Consider the following 20,726-nt stretch of genomic DNA (forward strand, 5'->3'; position numbering starts at 1 on the left):
GAAGAAGAAAAAAAATACATACTCTTTCCTCCCACACTTCTTTTGGCATTTTCCAACGCCCTATTTCAAAACGTAGTCTATGAGAATCAATCCTTAACTGAGCAATAAGAATCTTAGCTCTCCAAGAAATATTGGCCTCTATGTATGCTTTTTGTTGATGATTATGAGTGGGATCAAACACTTCAATATAGTATTTTTTTCTTTCTCGCTAGCTCCTTATCCCAAGTATGCTTGTGGAACTTATCCATAACAAAAAAAAATTATCTTTTTATTGTTTATGGGACATGTGTTCAAGCAAACACCCCATTTACTAAGCCATTTGTTATTTTGTTGCATCTAAGTCTTCTTTATTTTGCACAATATGTCATTAAAGACAACCTTAGGCAATTTGCCCTCTTCCATTTGCTCTTTTTTTTTAATACCCTATGACTTGCACCATAGCAATTGCTTCAATAGGAGCAGCCCATGTTTCACTTAACAAGATAGCACAAGGAACTGCACTTTTAATTTTGAATTTGTTTGTAATCACATGCTTCTGAATTTTCTCAATTTGTTTCCACTACATGTCGGATGTATTGCTGGCCCACAGTTCACAACCATAGAGAATCATCGGAATCACTAAACGCCCATAAAGAGTTTGAGCGGTTTTCCAGTCCCATAACTCTGTCTCTCTACATCTATTTTGAAAAGCATAAAATGCTTTCCAACCCCTCAAAGTTCTTTTCTTTCTACAACCATCCCAACTTAGCTTTTTGTTGAAGTCAATTCTGAGGTATTTGTAATCCGCAACTTCTTACAAAATGATGTCTTCAAAGTATAACTTATGCTGGTTGTGTTTTCTTTTTTTAGAGAAAACAACTACTTTCGTTTTGCTAATATTGACTTGTATCCCCACCCTTCTACAAAAATGTTCAAGGGATAGTAAGTGCTATTGCAAACCAAGAGCAGATTTAGAAATCAGAATAAAGTCATCTACATACAAAAGATGTCTTATAACAAACTTGCCCAAATGGATACCATCACCCCCTTGTAAATTTAACCACTCCTCAAACTTGTCGATATATAAACCAAAAAGGGTAGGAGACAATGGGAAGCCTTGCTTGACCTCGATATCGCTTCTAAAACTTTCAGAAATGTCTGTTGAAGTTCTAATTTTGACTTTCACCTCTTCATACAATCTATGCACAGCTGCTCTCAAATGTTTAGGAACCCCAAGTTCTTCCATTCTGTGTCAAAGCTTATCCCTAGGAACCGTGTCAAACGCTTTTCTGAAATCAACAAAGCAACAAAATACTTCTTCCTTTTTCTCCCAAACTTTTTCAATGATGTATCTTAAAGTTATACAATGATAAATTGTGTAATGTTTAGGTCTAAAACTTGCTTGCCCTCTAGCACGCTTATCTCTTTCTTCTGCGCACTTGTTAATTTTATTTTCTAGCATGCTTCCAAATAACTTTGCAAACAAGGGGTTTATCATTATGGTCCTATAATTGGAGGGATATGTGGGGAACCCTTGTTGTATGTTGTTGTTGAAAAAAAATTAATGTGAGGAGAAAGAATCTTTGAGACCCACTTTAGATACTTTGTTTGGAGTTCGGCTAAGTATTTTGCTTTTCCAACACCCAACTTCTTGATACCCAACTCTACCTCTTACACCGTGAAGAGTTCAGTATCAGTGTTTACCAAGGGGGAGGATCAACCTTGGGATCCTGCTCATAGAGTTGTCTTGCATAGTTAAACCATTTAGAAGTTGTAATACTATTTTCAATTTGCATCTTTCTCGACTGGGGCTCCTTCCAAAATAATTTGGGATTATTTTTCCCAAGGAAGATTAGTTCTTCCCTCCTTGAAACCATGAAATCGTCATTTTTCTTTCTCAATATCTACTTGTAAGCTTTGAGCTTTATGTTATCCTTGTTTGACTCTTTCCACATTCTCCATGCCTTGTTTGCATTCCTCGTCCAACCAAACATTAACCAGAAAGCAATTTGTTTCAGACTTCTTAATTTTTGCTCTTTTGCACTCTGCAAGTGCCCTTTGAATAAAATATGTTAATTCGTGACTATGTAGGTCATGAATTGGGATTTTCTCCTTCTCGAAGAGCCTCTCTAGCATAATTTTGAAGGTATTACAATTTTCTGGAGTCAAAAGAATTATGCCCTTTGGGAGATTTTGTTGAACACTAGGTTTTTTACTCTAATTGCTTCTTTCTAGTCCAAGAGAAACCTAAATAAATTGGCTTGTGATCTGATTTTAAGTCCCAAAGTTGATCTCCAATCAAAACTTCCTCCATTTACTCACACAAAACCATGCAAGCAAATTACATAATCTACTACACTTGCTCATTGTAAGTATTGCAAGTGAAATTACCGGACTTTGCCCATCTAATCAAGCCATTACAAATGACTAAATCGAAGGCCCCACATAGAGTAAGCAATTGTTCACCAAAGAGATTGCAACCATTGTCCTCTGAAATTCTTTCCCACTGATGGTTACTCTCTTCAATAAGCCAAATAGGGTCGCAATCTTCTTTGCAACAAAGAATGTTAGCTTGCTCACTTGCAATCTTAGCATTGAAATCACCCATTATAAGGACTTCACCTACCTGAAAATATGTTGCAATATTTGCTTTTAAGGCTGCAAAGAGATCTTTGTGGTCAAACCCTCTACTTTTGTAGATTTTTGAAACTTGCGACGCAAAATAGCATGTTGCAATTTTGATGTGATTTCCATTTTCTAATATTTTAAACCAAATTAATTGTTTATTTGAGTCTTCTTTTTCTAACTGAATGAGACGACCTTCTTTTTCCCTCATTAATACCAAGATACCCCCATGTCCTTTGCCATATTTGTAACATTTATGAAATATTTGTATTTTTAAATTTATTTAGTTAAAATTGGAATATAAATTTTTGATTTGAAAAAAAAAATTGATAAATGAGTTTTTTATTATTATTATTTATATTGGAATGAGTTTAAATGTTTTATGTTTTTTATTATGCCTACTAGTATATTGTAATTAGTTTGGGTTAAAGTGCTTTGACTCTTACTTAATTTGCAAATTTTTAGAAATTATTTCCAAAGTTTATTAAAGTTTTGGTAAAATCAAATATTAAATAAAATTATTTTTTGAATTTTAAAATTTTGATTTTCTATTTTTTTATTGTTGGATGACTAAATTTTATGTGGTTTAAAATCAATTTTTCAGAATTAAAAATTGTTTAAAATAATAAAAAAACATACCAAAGTTAATTATCCAAAAAAATTAACTATATGAATTTTTCCATAATTAATATTTTATTTCTATTAATTATCATGCTTATTTTTAACAATAAATGTTTATTAACCTATAATTATTCATTTATCTCTTATTAATGGTTGTATTCTTTCTAATAACAATGTGTTTTCATCTTTTTCCATTAATATATTTTATTAATCATAATATTTTTTATTGTTTAATTATTTAATGGTTGTCCACCATTTTTTCATAAAACTATGTTATCATGTAACAATAGATTAGTAGCAATTTGATCCCTCTTCTACCAAGGTTGTGGTGCTCAAGTCATACACTTAATATAACTGCCTTATTTGATCACATTCCCCATATAGATTCTCCACTTTTTACATTAAAAAAAATTGCATATTACACTTGCTTTTCTAGTAATTACATAGTGAAATTGCAATTTTATATTCTTCAAAACACATTTCCAATACATATATTGTTTAGTGTCCTCAAAAACCTTTTCAAAATTCCATATATAATTACAAAATTTTCAATAAAATTGGAAACGAAATGAATAAAAAGACATGTCAATAAAAAAATTAAAAGCAAACTTAAAAGCATTAAATATTTAATATATGGAAGCTTTTCATCATGTAAGATGGATTTTTGGCAAAGATTTATGTTTATAAATTTAGTTTGTACCATGTTTCTCATGAACTACCATCATTATTATAGATATAAGAGCTTCATTTGTAAGTTGTATTTAATATGTTACAAATAATTTGCGAAAGTTTATCATACAAGTACTCATTAATATAACTCATTATTAATTAGTTTAATTTTTGATATGCCTATGAGGTGGATGAGTTAGTTTGTGTGGGATTTAATTTTTGTTAGATTTCACGTTCAAATATCATGTAGAAGGGTTGGAAGTCACTTTTGGAATAATTAAACTACTCAAAAAGTGTAAGTTTGACCCAACTAAGAAATAGGGACAAACCCTGGCTTAGTCTCTACCTAATGGTCAATTTTTTTAATATAAAAATAAATTCAAAATATAGAAAATTTAAACTTAAAAATATTCCTATTCTTATTGTCAATAATTTCACCCTTTTTTTTCATATATTTTAAAAATATATATAATTAAATAAATTACATCTTTGTAGAGTTTTTATAATTTTATTTTTAAAAACAACAATATCTTTAGGAAAAAATATAAATCGAGGACATTCCATTTTAATATTCTCATGATAAAAAAGTTCAAACATCTTGTCAAATTATTGAAAAACATTTTTGGAAAAAAAATATATATATCGTTCATGTCTTTCATAGTAACCTTCCAACCCCTCATGTCAAGAAGGGTTTCTTGACAAAGAAGGGGAAAATATTTATAACCTAACAGTCTTTCTTAGACAAGGACTTGGGGCCAACCCACGGTGAAGATGCATGTTTGGTTGTCTTTGTGGAATTTTTGTGATGTTAAGGGACATTGATTCTATCCAAAGGAATTACAAAATGATAGTAGTTACCATCATAAGTTGAGATGTGAATACAAATTCTTTTATGAAAAGGGGAGATGGACATTGGATTATATAATTCCATGTATATGTATGTTTAGACTTTTGAGCATTGGATTAGATAAAGACTTATTAATTTTTTTAATATGATCTATAGGAAAAATGATAAGATTAAATTATTGTTTTTTAAATATTAATTTAATGAGATTGAATATATATATAGATATATAAAAATGAAATTTATAAATAATAGTTATAATGAATAATAAAGATTTTTGTTTGAAGAAAGTCGTAAGATATATTTACAATTTATATAAATGCATCCAATTTAATTGGTAATTGGATTTATCTCTTGTGGTTGGAAAGAATGATTGTTATCATTTTTATTTAGATTTAATTTGAGCCTTATAAAATATTTAACTTTAAATCCTACGAAATATCTTACTCTTGTGAGATGGAATATCTTACCCTTGCATATGGGTTGAAAAATGAGGTGTTTTATTACATAATAAAAAATAAAAAATACATAAATAAAAATAAAATGTAAAAATTAAAAAATTAAAATAGTCAATAATAATAATATTAAAAAATTAAAAACGATGATAGGGTGTTATGTTAAGGCATTTCGTGGTGTAAAGGTCATTAGTTCGAAACTCTGTGGGCGAAACTCCAACCATGCTAAGGGTTGGCGTGGCCTAGGCCGGGTGTGATACTTGGTTGATTTTGACGACTTAGATGCCCTTGAGTCACATCTACTCAAGCCACATGCTAGATGTACCAGTCATCTCAATACTCACATAACTTAACAAACAAACAAAAAATATTGAAAAAATAATCATAAAAAATAATATAATAATTATAAAACTATGATATATAATTACATCTCTTTTTCTTTCCTCTCGGTGTTTATTACTATTAACATGGATCTTACAAATTTTCTAATTTAAATTTTGATTAGATTTCTTTGACTACAAGATTGTCTATATATATTTTCTTTATTAAAAATTTATTAAAACTATGAGAAAATGGCTCACCACCATTATAGTCTTAAGAAATTGGATGTTTCACCCTAATCATCTCTAAATTGTCGTTTTAAATATTTTGAACTCAAAAAATGTTTTTGATGTTTATTTTAGAAAATAAACATATATTTTTCTAGGCGAACTATTTATAAACAAGGGTAATAACTGCAACACAGCATAGCCCCTGCCTCTATCGTTACCTGATTAATTAAGGCCATGCTTCTTTATGTGGGGCCCACATTTTCTCATTATTCGAGAATGCTCATATTTTTTCAATTTGTCATTATTACGGAGTACAGAGGTAGAGTCAAAGTTTTTATTGTACGAAGTGCTTCTTCGTACACCCTTATCTTCGCACATACCCGTTATCTGCACACAATACACCATTTCAAAGCTACTTCCACATATTTGGAACCCCCATCAGCTTTGGCATCATTGGACAAAGCAATAGCGTTCTCAAGCATAACAGTGCCAGAGCACTCACTAATGAAATCGTCAGTTACAAAATTGGCCCTTTTTTACCATTTCTCAACTCTGCATACTAAATTAGCTTTATGCACACTGTGGAGGAAAAAAGCTTGACTCGATCTAGTCCCTGGTCCTTAATAGACTCCTCTCCACTCAATTTCTCAACACACCCTTTCTCCTTCCTCTACATATCACAAAATTAGCCAGTTTTTTATACCTTGACTCTGCATACTAAGTTAGCGTTATGCAGAGTGTGGAGGAAGAAAATTTGACTTGATATAGTCCCTTCTCTTTAACTATTTCTCCACGCACCCTTTCATCCACACTTCCCATTCACACATTATATGCACAGAAAAATAGTAGCAGTTAGCGCCCCACCCCTTTGCCCTCAGTTTTGGCATCAATGACCAAAGCAATGTCCCAAAAAAATCGATACTTAATGGACTTTGACCACAAGTTATAAAAATAAACAAATAATTGGATGCTTTGATGTTTTTGGATTTTATTTCCTATAAAATAATTAGAATTGCCACAACTCATTTTGCCTTGTAGTTTATTTACTTAGGCTTTTGTCTCACTTCTCTCAGTTCATATATGAATTTAGATATTGTTGAATCCTTTGAATCCTCAAATATCGAACTGAACTTGTCCCTTTATAAGGATCCCACACAAAAAGACAGGTAAAACGATAGTGGAAAAAGCTTTCGTTGTGCGGAGTGCGGAGCTTTCCTTATAGATGTGGTACTCTAATTCTTACATAACACGTCAATCATGCACAATGAAAGCCACCTTTGCATAGTTTTCCTCCACATTTCTATACCTCGCATAATGAAAGGCATCTTCACATAGTGTCATGCAGATTGCACAAAAATAAATAAATATTTGGATTCTTTGATGCTTTTGGATTTTATTTCCTACAAAACAATTAGAATTGCCACAACTCATTTTGCCTTGTAGGTTATTTACTTAGGATTTTGTCTAACTTTTCTGAGTTCATGTATGAATTTAGATATTGTTGAATCCTTTGAATCCTCAAATCTCGAACTGTACTAGTCCCTTTGTCACGATCCCGCACAAAGAGATAGGTAAAACAATAATCGAAGAACCTTTCATTGTACGGAAACAATGATGCAAAAGAAATAAGTTAAACAAGACCTTAATCAAATCCCTACTAGCCATGACAGACATTTCGTCAAACATGTCACAAGCATGTAATTTACAGGTGTAACCAACATAATTAAACATAGGGATCTTGTACTTATCTGAGAATCACTAAGAACCATTGTTCCCTCATGCCATTTGCTACATTACCATCTATTAGGCCATAGATACATTATCCATTCATTTACAATAAAAAACATGTTGAGAGTCATACATAGTTGTTGTCATAAAACACACATATAACTAGCATAATAACAACAGAAATACTCATGAAAGTACAACCATATAGACCACATATAATCCATCAAAATGCTCATAGAAATACAAGGAGAAATAACCTTTCATTAATGATTCAAAAACCAAAACCGGGATGGGACTTCCACGTTCCACCTGACCATAGAATGGTTGAGCCAAATCTCTCTTTAGCCATTCACCCTTGTGCCATATTCCAAGCATGAATGTAGAACTCAAACCAAAAGAATGAACCAAGGCATACCGAGGCTAAACCACCTCACCCTCATCAATGGAAATCAGGCTTTACCGTAATCCCTCCCGGATCACTAGGCCAACACAATGAACACATCATAACAAGCTTTACCATGATCTCCACCTGATCAATAGGCCAAACAAGCATGGATGCCACCATATTTCTCCACCTACACCATGAGGAATTTTCATGTCTCCTAGTCTCTCAAGGTTTACCGCAATCCAAACCCGGATCACTAGGCCCTAAACCGAGACCCACTCTCCAGGCTTTACCGCATATCCCAAACCTGGGATTACTAGGCCCAACAAAGAGAAAACCACCTCTTGGATTTACTGTATATCTTGCCATTCACCGACAAGGATTCCTAGGCCCACCAAGGCAACACAATACTAGATTTGTGTAGATCATCTTCCGGATTCATCGCATTAGGTTTCTTGTTGATCGACATTTCGAACTAGCAACGGTGGTTCATCTTCAGGATGTGAAAGATTATTGAAAGAATGGTCTTATTATTCAGTTTAATATATAGATAAGAGATGCATTGCCGACAGATATTAGGATTTATTAAATTATTATTTGAATTATTCTATTTGTTTTAATTATAATTTAATTATTCTATTATGTTTTGTTATTTTAATTATATTTAAGATATTAGGGGTTAAAATTATTATTTTATTAGGGTCATAGTTGTATTAATTTATATCCTTACTTTGTATTTTATTAATTTTAATTATATGTTGCAATTATTTATTGAAGTTAAAACATATTACCCTATTCTATTTGTTTTAATTATATTTATTTTAATTATTTATCAAGGCTAATACATATTCCCTTATTCTATTTGTTTTAATTATAATTTAATTATTCTATTATGTTTTGTTATTTTAATTATATTTAAGATATTAGGGATTAAAATTATTATTGAATTATTATTTTATTAGGGTCATAGTTGTATTAATTTATATCCTCTTATTTATGTTTTATTGTAATTGTTTTACTTTGTATTTTATTAATTTTAATTATATGTTGCAATTATTTATTAAGGCTAATACATATTACCCTAGTTGTGGAATTTTTATAGTCAAGATATTTTAAATTAATGTTTATTTTTTAAATTCTTGTTAAATTATATTTTAGTATGGTCATAATTTATTTTTAATTATAATGGATTAAATCATTTTTATTTGTTCTTGGTTAATTAGAGGAGAATTATAGTTAGGGAGGGGTAAATTTGGATGATAGGATTGGAATCCAGTTTTCGCTTATGGTCCATCCGTCGTCTCTATTGAGGTTATTAGGGTGCTTGCTAGTTTCTATGGCTTCTCTGAATTTCCTTATGAAGTAGTGATCACTTCTAGCTAAGATGTGGGTATCTTCTATACAAATTTGGTGCTTAGTTTTATGAGAATGTTCAGCGAAAGCTGATGATTTGGATCGATTATGTTTAAGTCGAGGACTGTTGCCTTGGAAAAATAGAGTTGGTGCTCTGGAGGTTGGAGCCTCACAAAAGTCCAAGTTGGTGGTTGGAAACTAATTGCAACCATTTATATATTGTATCTATTTCATTGCACAGATTATATTAATAAAATCATTTATTCCAGCTATCTATTTTTGTGTTCCATATATAAATGTTTTTGATGATAAAAAGAATAATTGAAAAGAAATACTAATTCACCCCCCCTCTCAGTATTTCCAACATTTCCATGTCTCTAGGTATCCCAAGTATTCATCTGCTTCTCAGTAGTACCTGTACAATGGTTTCCAAGAGAGCAGAGATGAAGACACCATTCAGAGCACACTTGGGGATGCAGTCGATCAACTGTCCATGGACTTGCCTACCCACAAACACATCAAGTTGTTCGTAGACAAGGACGTCAAGATATGACAGCAACAGTATCACAACGAGCAGCATCATGAACAGCAGCTGAAGGCAGCATACCAAATGCAATGAATGTAAGAGGAGGGTTGTTGACAACACAGAGGCAGAACAAGGTTGCAAGCTCAAGCAGGTCAATTGATGATGAAAGCAACTTTGGAGACTCTGACTATGAAGTGACAGCGTGACATGAAGATCGCGCAAAGGAAAAAGATGGAATAAAGAAGGAGTTGCATGTGCTGAAGCAGCCACTTACGAAGAACATGAAGCTGCACAGATAGACGAATGAGTTGCAACAGGAACAGAAACAAAAGTGGGTGCAACATGCACTCATGGATAAAATTGCGCCCATACAAGTTAAGGATCGATCCGAGCAGTTGACACAGAGTAGACATGGTGAGCAGTGTTGTTGATTGCATGTAAGGGATTCAACAACATGCATGTCGTTGAGCGCACGCATGCAATCCAACCCATTCAACACACTCACCAAGGCAAAGACAAGAAGCAATTCCAACTGGGGCTGAACATGCACTTCGGCAACTTGATGTGCATGAGCACCAGCACACACTTGAAGATCAGCACGGAAATTATGCATCAGTGTGTTGTCGGTTCAATCGTACCTAAGAAGGCCATGTGCATGTTAGCAGACGAGTTGGATGAAGGGGCAGAACCAATGCACTGGTTGCAATGGAGGCAAGAGTTCACTTCAGCAAGATGTCACCATGAGGTGCATACACACCATCATAGACGACCATGCATGTCAAATATTTGGTCTCATCACAGCAGACTGAGTGTCAGTGATGTATTGTAAGGCTTGCTCAATCCATGTTGTCTCACATTAGTACATGTGTATTGTAATGTTGAATCATGTCAAGTGTAAGTCAAGTGTTAAAGGTTGGATGTAACAGTCATAGAGCAGGTGAAGAGTCATGAGGGTAGTTGAACTGTCACAAAGGGGAATGTCAAGGGTCACCCCACCCTTTGCGATAAATAGCCCCTCATAACTCATTGTATAGGCTTTTGGTCAACCAAGCTTCTGATAAGATTATCTTGGATAAAGCTTGGACAATATTATAACATGCCTTGGCTTCTCCACTGCACGGAGCTAGTTCATCTCATTGAAGGAATAGGTGGCTATGGTTATAACGTTCCGTTGTTGGGGCTAACAGATTTACATGGATGTATTGTATGATTGTGACTTACACTTATTTATATAATAGGAGCCAGCACATTTTCATGCATATGTTGTTATTGTAGTTGGACTGCTCGAGTTGCCTTAATGGTATATGTTATTCAACTTACGTATTTGTGTATGAACTTATTTGTATGCAATTATATGAACCTTGTTGTTAATGTGTTGTATATGTTGTTAATGTTGTCCCATCCGTGTCAACTGCTCTACCGGACACCAAATAGATATTTCACATGAACCTTGTTGTAACAACCACTACACTCGTCTCGGATTGATCCGTGAGTGATGTACATGTTATCTTACCTTGCATGTTGTGACTTCCGCATCTGAGTGGATTGCTCCACCGAAAGATGTGCATGTCCTTTAGTGTTGTGTGTTCCTAGCTGAGTTGGGACTAATCCCTTTCAACCTAGAACTCACCTTCACCCTCATCTCCCCTTTATGTGTTAGAACCTCTCATACACCTTCTTTGACTCACTGCATCATTCACACCCTTGCTACTAACAGAGTTATCTTACTTGACTTTGTGCGACATCGTGGTCAAGGCATTACCTTACGACCCACTGTTGGGACTCCTACACCAAACAATCTGAGGTATAATTGGGACTTCTTGCTGGGGAGATCTCCTTGACATGTTGGCGGGTCAGGCACCGTCAACATTTCTGGTGCTAGAAGGAGGGCCCGATGACAAGCTGTGTCATCTCATCCAGTTTTGAACCTTTGCATATCTTTCATGGAGTCTTGCACTCTTCTTCCCCCGAGGTCTTTTTCAAATCGTGAAGATGTCTCCATCTCAGGGAAGATTTTTGATCTCTTGTCCACTCACACGTATGATGGTGAAGGCAAAGTGGCTGAGCCTAGGCACTTACATAAATTTCTTTCCATGATTCACGAGGAAGATGATTTTTTGATGAATAGGTCGGTTTGTTGCTTGCATACACACTTTATGAATCTCCATTTCGTTGGGTGCTTAGCCTACTAGCTGACACCGTGCACTCATTTGAACACTTCTGTGATCTTATTGAAGACACGTTCTATCATTTTGATCCAGATCATCTTGACCAGAAACTGTTACAGAAACGGAGGCTCTGCATGAATCCCTTATTGATTTTTGGTAGCGCTTCTGTGACTTGCAGTTTCAAGCTCCGAGGAGCCACATGAAATTTTCTTATCTTTGGGGCCGGTTTGAGCACTGCCTTAAGAAATATACCTGTCCGAAGAGAAATTTTGAGATCAAGCCTCGCTCAACATTCTTCGTTGATGGAGTTGTGCAACCTCATGTGGAAGCGAGCACTATCTCAACTGACTGTCTTCCTTCCTCTTATTCAACTACTCCACCATTACCCAGTGATGTTGAGGATCATGCTCACACACTTGTTCATCCTTCACACCCTCTGTTGGGTCCCTATAATACTAGTGATTACCCCATTACTATTGTAGTTATACCCCTTATTTATATTGTTGTGCCCCTATTACCCACATATTGTTATTTCTGTGCCCCATAGAATCCCTCTATTATTATTTTTGTGGCTTTATATTATTATTGTTAGGTCGGCTGGATTATATTGTGACTCCTTAGACTCCTATATATAGAAAGGAGGTTTTGTCATTTGTATCATCCAAGAATTGTTCATTTATGTAATGTAAAGGAGGTTTCCCCCTCGAAGAGGCTGAATTCTAAGGCGTTGATCTATCTTTTCTATCTTTTCTTGAGCTGGTTTCATAACATTTGGTATCAGAGCTTTGGATTCTAGGGTTTCGCTGCTCCAAACAGGTCATCGTGGCATTTTCGCTATAACTTTTTTCTGTGACGTTTCAGAAGTCGCAAAAAAAACCCATTTGAGAAGAAATCGCTCTGAACCTTGGGTCCGAATTTCAGAGTTTTTTGCGCGATATTTTCGGAGATATGATCTGAGGAAGTTGGTCTTTTTGCAGACTCCTGAATTACACTCAAAACAGGTGACCTGGGGAAAATCGTCATAACTTTTTTTCTGAGCATCGGATTGAAATTTCGTAAGAAGGTACAGAAAGAGGACGGACTGTAGTTTTCTTTTATATATTTTTCAGAGTCAAAGGTTGAAACAGTGACACGTGGCACGTCGTACAAGTTCACTCTACTGAACTAGTCTATAATCAAGTCACTGTGGGAGATTTCGCATAACTCTTCCTTGGAGAATCCAATTTGGGTCAGACTTGTGGCATTGGAAAGAGGACACAGAGGGCTACTACAGGTCACAAATTCAGAACTAGATGATTAGAAAGTACAGAGATACATCAGAGGCAATATCGAGCTCCTACAAAGTGAAAAAAAGTGTGTAGATTTTCTTTAAATTTTGCTTAAGCTTGGTTTGAAAATTTATTTGGAAGGAATTCAAAGGGCATAGTAGAGAATTATTATCGGTAACTGATGCCCCGAGGAAAGAAAATGCAAACACCTAGTAAGGAACCTGAAAGCTCTAGCATGACTCATGAAGAAGAGGAAGAAATGCTACATGATATATCAAAATTACAAGAACAAGTGCAACAAATGTCACTTGCACAAAAAGCAACAGAATCTAAAATGGATGGTTTAAGGAAAGATGTAGAAGCTAAGATGGATGGTTTAAAGAAAGGTGTAGAAGCTAAGATGGATGGCATGGAAGCTAAGGTGAATGGCATGGACGCTAAAATTGATGGCATGGATGATAAGATGGATAAGTTGCTACAAGAAATAGTCACTAATGGTGAAAGAGTACTAAAGGAAACTCATGATGAGAACAAAAGAAATGTTAATCATGATTCCATAGACTCTAATGTTGGATCGAAGACTCACCATGTTCCAAAAATCGATATGAGGAAGTTTGATGGCAAGGATCCCGCCACATGGATATTACAGATGGAGCAATTCTTCGATCTCAATAATGTGCAAAACACACAAAAGGTACGTATGGCAACTTTATATTTGGAACCAAATCAGTTTGTATGGTATCAATGGCTTTGTTCTCGTAAACAATTTATCACTTGGGCAATTTTTACGGAAGAATTGATAGCACATTATGAGGATACAAAAAGCAACACTTTTTTTAGCCAATTGATAAGTCTCAAACAAAAGGGTTCAATAATGGAGCACATTGAGGAGTTCCAAAAATTGAACATAAGGGTAAAAGATATTCCAGAGGAGCATAGGATTGATGTGTTCATAGGGTCTTTAAAGGATAATATCCAACATGATGTGCGCCTTTGGGAACCTGATTCATTAGAGAAGGCATTCAGGTTAGCAAGAAAAATGGAAAGCAAAATTATGGCAACTAGGAAGCATACCATTCACAACTATAAAGACGGAAGTGTTGTTGCCCATAGTCTTCCACAACCTACAAGGTTGACACCACAACAATTGGAAGAAAAAAGAGCAAAAGGGCTTTGTTACAATTGTGATAGCAAATACACAAAAGGTCATAAGTGTGCTGAGAAGAAATTATTCTACATAGATTGTGAAGAGGAAGAAGAAAAGGAGCAAGAAAGGTCAAAAGAAGAGGATATATTCCAGGAACAAAGCCTAGATGAAGAACAAATAAATCCGACCATATCTTGTAATGCATTGGCGGGAATTACCACTCCTCAAACCATCAAGATAGAAGGACAAATCAAGAAGAAAAAGGTAATAGTGTTGATTGATTCAGGAAGCACCCACAATTTTATTCATTGTAGGGTAGCAAAAGAATTGAATTGCTTCCTATATCCAGCACCAGAGTGTCAAGTGATGATTGCAAATGGAGGAACAATAAATTGTTCTGGAAAGTGCCATAATATCAAGCTATCCATGGGAGAATATGTATTGACTAGCCCAATGCTTTCCATTCCAATGGGAGGTGCTGATGTTGTACTAGGAGTCCAATGGCTACAATCCTTGGGTACAATAGCTTTTAATTTTCAAGAACTTTTCATGAAATTTTCTGTGGAAGGAAAGGAAGTTGAATTAAGGGGTATTGCAGGGAAACCAGGAAAGATAATCAGCTCTAATGGCATGACAAAGCTTCTAAAAAAGGAGCAAAGAGGTGTAATTGCACAATTATGTTCGCTAGATGTTTCCACATTGGAATCATCTATTTCTCCAGATCTCCAAAAAGTCCTGGACAATCATTCCAAGGTATTTGAGACTCCCAAAGGTCTCCCACCTATGCGTGATCATGATCATGCTATTCATCTGATTCCAGGAAGTGTTCCTCCAAACATCAGGCCGTACAGATATCCCTATGTCCAAAAAAGTGAAATTGAACGTATGGTTGCAGAAATGCTAGAGGCTGGTATAATTCAACCGAGTCAAAGTTCTTTCTCAGCTCCAGTAGTATTGGTGCACAAGAAGGATGGATCATGGCGCATGTGTCCAGATTATAGGGAGCTCAACAAGCTCACTATTAAAGATAAGTTCCCCATTCCTGTCATTGATGAATTACTGGATGAATTGCATGGATCAATTTACTTCACCAAGTTGGATCTTCGTTCGGGATATCATCAAATCAGAATGAAGATTGAAGACATTCCGAAAACGGCATTTAGAACTCATGAGGGTCATTATGAATTTTTGGTCATGCCTTTTGGCCTTACCAATGCACCTTCAACATTTCAAGGTTTGATGAATTCAATTTTCAAACCATTCCTTAGAAAATTTGTGTTAGTATTTTTTGATGATATACTAATCTACAGCAAGTCTTGGAAGGATCATGTTGAACATGTTGACAAGGGTGCTACAACTATTGGAGGAGAAACAATTATATGCAAAAAGATCCAAATGTTTCTTTGGAGTCCAGGAGGTGGAATATTTGGGTCATATTGTATCTCATGAAGGAGTTAAGGTAGACCCTAGCAAAATTAAAGCCATTAAGGAATGGAAAATCCCCACATCCATAAAGCATCTGCGAGGATTTCTTGGGTTGACAGGGTATTATCGCAAGTTTGTTAAGAATTATGGGAGAATAGCAGCACCTCTAACAACATTATTGAAGAAAGATTCATTTTCATGGACTCCGGAAGCAACAAAGGCCTTTGAACATCTTAAAGAGGCAATGTGCCAAGCACCGGTCTTAGCTACACCGGACTTCACAAAAACCTTTATTGTGGAATGTGATGCTTCAGGAAATGGAATTGGTGCTGTTCTAATGCAAGATGAAAGACCCATTGCTTTTGAAAGTCGTCCAATCAAGGGAAAGTTTTTAAGCAAAGCTATTTATGAGAAGGAAATGTTGGCAATACTCCATGCACTTAAGAAATGGCGACCCTACCTAATGGGAAGACACTTCAAGGTAAAAACGGATCATGATAGCCTTAAATACTTTTTAGAACAAAGATTATCCTCTGAAGAGCAACAAAAGTGGGTCACAAAGATGTTGGGTTATGACTTTGAAATCATCTACAAAAAAGGGAAGCAAAATGTGGTGGCAGATGCACTCTCAAGAAAGGATGAGGATGTGGAAGCATTGTTGTGTGCCATTTCTATTATCCAACCAGATTGGATAAACGAAGCAAGGGAGGAATGGAAGAATGACGAAGAAGTGTGGGCACTTATTCGAAAGCTACAACAAGATTCCAGTACTTCTGATACATTTAGCTGGCAAAATGATTCGTTATGGTACAAAGATCGCTTATACCTCTGTAAGAATTCCCAGCTAAAACAAAAGATTCTTATGGAATTGCACACTTCTCCCTTAGGAGGGCACTCAGGATTTTTAAAAACTTACCACAGGGTTAAGAAGGAATTTTTTTGGGATGGCCTTAAATCAGATATTCAAAAGTTTGTGGCGGAATGTTTGGTTTGCCAACAAAATAAAGTTGAAACAATTAAGACACCGGTCTATTACAACCTTTATCCATTCCAAGCCAACGTTGGGAGGAGGTTTCAATGGATTTTATCACAGGTTTACCCAAGTCTGAGGGAAAGAGTGTCATCATGGTGGTAGTTGACAGACTTACCAAGTATGCACACTTTTGTGCATTATCACATCCATTTAAAGCCAGTACAGTTTCTACTGCATTTATGGAAACAGTTCAAAAGCTACATGGAAACCCAAAGATTATTGTAAGTGACAGAGATCCCATTTTCACTGGAAATTTTTGGACAGAATTATTTTCTTGTCTTGGTACTCAGTTAGCTCATAGCTCATCTTATCATCCTCAATCTGATGGGCAAACTGAGATAGTAAACAAATGTTTGGAAGGATATCTTCGTTGCTTTGTATCTGATAAACAGACACAATGGGTCAAATGGTTGCCTCTGGCTGAATGGTGGTATAACACTTCCTTCCATACAGCAACAAAAATGACCCCATTTATGGCACTTTATGGGTATCAACCACCATCCATCACATCATATTTAAGAGAAAATTCTAAGGTTCAGGCAGTGGAACATCACATCGAACATCAACAACAAGTCCTCCAACTCTTAAAGGATAACCTCGTGTTGGCACAAAATAGAATGAAACAACAGGCAGATCAACATCGCAGTGAAAGAAGTTTTGATGTAGGTGATTGGGTATTCCTACGGCTACAACCATATAAGCAAATGTCCCTAAAGCAAGCTAAGAAGGATAATAAATTATCACCAAAGTATTATGGTCCGTACAAGGTGTTGCAAAAGATTGGTACTATGGCATACAAATTGGAGCTTCCTGCAGCTTCTCGATTGCACCCAGTTTTCCATGTTTCATGTTTAAAGAAGGTTATAGGCGACAAGCTCCCAGTTCAAACAATATTGCCAGAACTTGACGAGGAAGGAAAAATTATATTGGAACCGGAAGCAGTCACAGAAACAAGAACTCGACAGCTACGAAATCGATCAATTTCAGAGTATCTTATCAAGTGGAAGAACTTATCCGCTGAAGATTCCACATGGGAGGATGAGAATTTTATGCAGAAGTATCCAGAACTACTCAAGCGTTGAGGACAACACTTTTTTGAAGGAGAGGGGCATGTTGGGTCCCTATAATACTAGTGATTACCCCATTACTATTGTAGTTATACCCCTTATTTATATTGTTGTGCCCCTATTACCCCCATATTGTTATTTCTGTGCCCCATAGAATCCCTCTATTGTTATTTTTGTGGCTTTATATTATTATTGTTAGGTCGGCTGGATTATATTGTGACTCCTTAGACTCCTATATATAGAAAGGAGGTTTTGTCATTTGTATCATCCAAGAATTGTTCATTTATGTAATGTAAAGGAGGTTGCCCCCTCGAAGAGGCTGAATTCTAAGGCGTTGATCTATCTTTTCTATCTTTTCTTGAGCTGGTTTCATAACACCCTCCCAACACCACTTCACTCAATTTTCGTGCAGATTTGGTTGTCAGTCCTTCGAGTCCTCATATGCATTCTTTACTATGACCTATGTCTTCATACCCGGGTGTTCCTCCAGACGATGTTGTCTTGTGTTCATCCATTCCAGACTCTTCACTTGTTGTGAATGAGGAACAACCCATTGATGGAGTTGGTGTTGCACAACTAACATGGGCTATCATTCATGAAGAGTATGAGTGGGAGCTTAAGCATCAACAATCGGTGAAGGATGACTCACTTATGTTCAAGCCCCCTCCATTCTTTCCTAACATCGTTGGTGAACCTTCCATCCATGATTTCGCATGTGTGTCTTCATCCACGGATGCACCCATTGTTGATCTTTCGCAGGACACACCGTATGTTAGCCCATCATCCAACAATGGAGAGGACCAATCATTCATTGGAAATCCACTTGATCTTTCATCTGCTTTTTCTGGAAATGTAGAGGGTGAACATCCTTCCTCCTCATCTACCCCTTTGTGTGATTCATCAAACCATGAGGATGTCGACCAACATCCTAAATTTTCTAATCTTGGTTGTCGTGATCTCTTCACCTCATCATCTGATCACGATGTTGATTCACTCGTTGTTAATCCATCTAAGCCACTGGTCTACGAAGATCCATCTATCAACGAAGTCGAAACCCCATAGACCGTCGAGGCACTTCAGCCCAAGCTAATGGTTATGCCAGGTCGTTGTTGTCCTGAGGTTGGTTTCGCTTCTGATCAGGAAATTGTTCAAACACTCAAGGCTCCTCATCACTCATCTATATGCACTCAAGATCAATCTAACACTCAGATTTTACTTCCTCCACTTGAACTACATGATCCCATTTCTCATGCATTGGAGGAGTCTTACATTGCAAGCACTCGTGTGTGACGCAAGTTATCTTTGTTTCTTTCGTTTGCTTGCATGTCACAGTCAAAAGTGTGCTTATGCTTCAAAGTTTCACACAGCACCATGATAAGTTTGCGGACTGCCTGTCATGCACATGCACACACTGATGTCCCGTGGGCACTTTGAATCACAAAGTGTGGTTGTCTTCATTGTTATATATTTCTTGCTTGCTGGTTCACACAACTGGGTTGCTCGCGGACCAAACCTTCACCAACATGGGTCTACCAATGCGTCGATGGATGCATTGGAAGTATCACTTCACGTGATCAGGCTCATGTACCATTAGTGTAGGAGTAGGAGTAGTGTTTGCTTTCAGTTGTTTGATCACATGCTTGTTTGCTTACGTGCTTTGTTTGCTTTTTTGTTTACTTTCTTCACTTTCATTTTTGCTTTTGCTCTTGCTTTGCTTCATTGATTGTTATTTCGTTCGCTTGTTTCCTTCATAGGTTATTTTTGCATGAAACCATGTATGACTCTTGAAGCGAGCTAGGTAGGTACAAGAGGGCTTGTACATCTATCACTACTTGGTTATTTGTCATCTTGCCTCTGTATGATGAGCTTGTTACTTTTAGTCCATGATACGTCAAAGGAAAATATATATTGTTCAAAGTGAATCTTGGTGTGAACACAACACTTGCACGCTAGCTAGTATCACCTTCTATAGTCGATTGTTTTTGGGTTAACCCTTGTCATCTCAGTCAAGTAGAGTAAGGTAAGGGGGGAAACCTTAACAGGCACATCAGAGATACAATAAACTACTTCTCTGCTAGAACAACCTCTTCTGCTCTCAATAAGTCGGCATCCCTCTTCCGCCTCTGAAATGAATAAGTGCTATGCATAGTGAAAAATGAAAAAATGAAAACTCAAAAACTCAAAATGAAAAATAAATAAGGTGAAAGAAGAGAAAGCATTCCTACACAGGGAGGTGATGGAAGTAACTCTGCCGGGGTACTGATCGAGCTCGCTGGCAGCAGAGCCATGCTTGTGTTCCTATGTGACTCCATCGGGGTACTGTCCAAGCCTACTGGCGGTGGAGCAACACCAAAGATGAAACTAAGACCCTAATGACTATATTGCTTGTGCACCTATATACCCTTCAACCCCAATCGAAACAACTATGTTGTCTTGGCTTGGAATGTTTGTCAATCAACCAAGGGTTTGGCAGATGATACATCTTACAATCAAGTTAGTGTGAAACCAAGATGAGATGAAAACTGAACTATACTTCTGGATGTGTTAGACTTGATTTTGACGAACAAGGTCCATTCAGAGAGCTGGAGTTCTACCAGTGTGTCGCCAAGTGTTTTAGCGGCTACAACCACCCTCCAAAATTTTGCCTTAACCTCGTTTTGGAGCCTCCATTTCAACCTTCACTTGCTTTGTCAAGTTCACAAGCTTCAGTGTCTTTCTTGCGCAAAGGTAACCTGTCGGTCACAGCTGGACCCCTTCCCCTCACAGGTTGTTCACCCGAACTTGGTCCAGCTACAGGCTGAGTAGCTTCCCCTCGAAAATTGTGCATTTCTGGAGGGCATCCAAACTTCCCTCCAAAAATTGCGCAATCCTCTCTGGCAGCC

This window comes from Pinus tabuliformis, chromosome 4_2, assembly GCF_031772625.1.
Source record: "Pinus tabuliformis cultivar Carrire ecotype Pingquan chromosome 4_2, CPIR1, whole genome shotgun sequence".
In the NCBI taxonomy this organism is placed as follows: Eukaryota; Viridiplantae; Streptophyta; class Pinopsida; order Pinales; family Pinaceae; genus Pinus; species Pinus tabuliformis.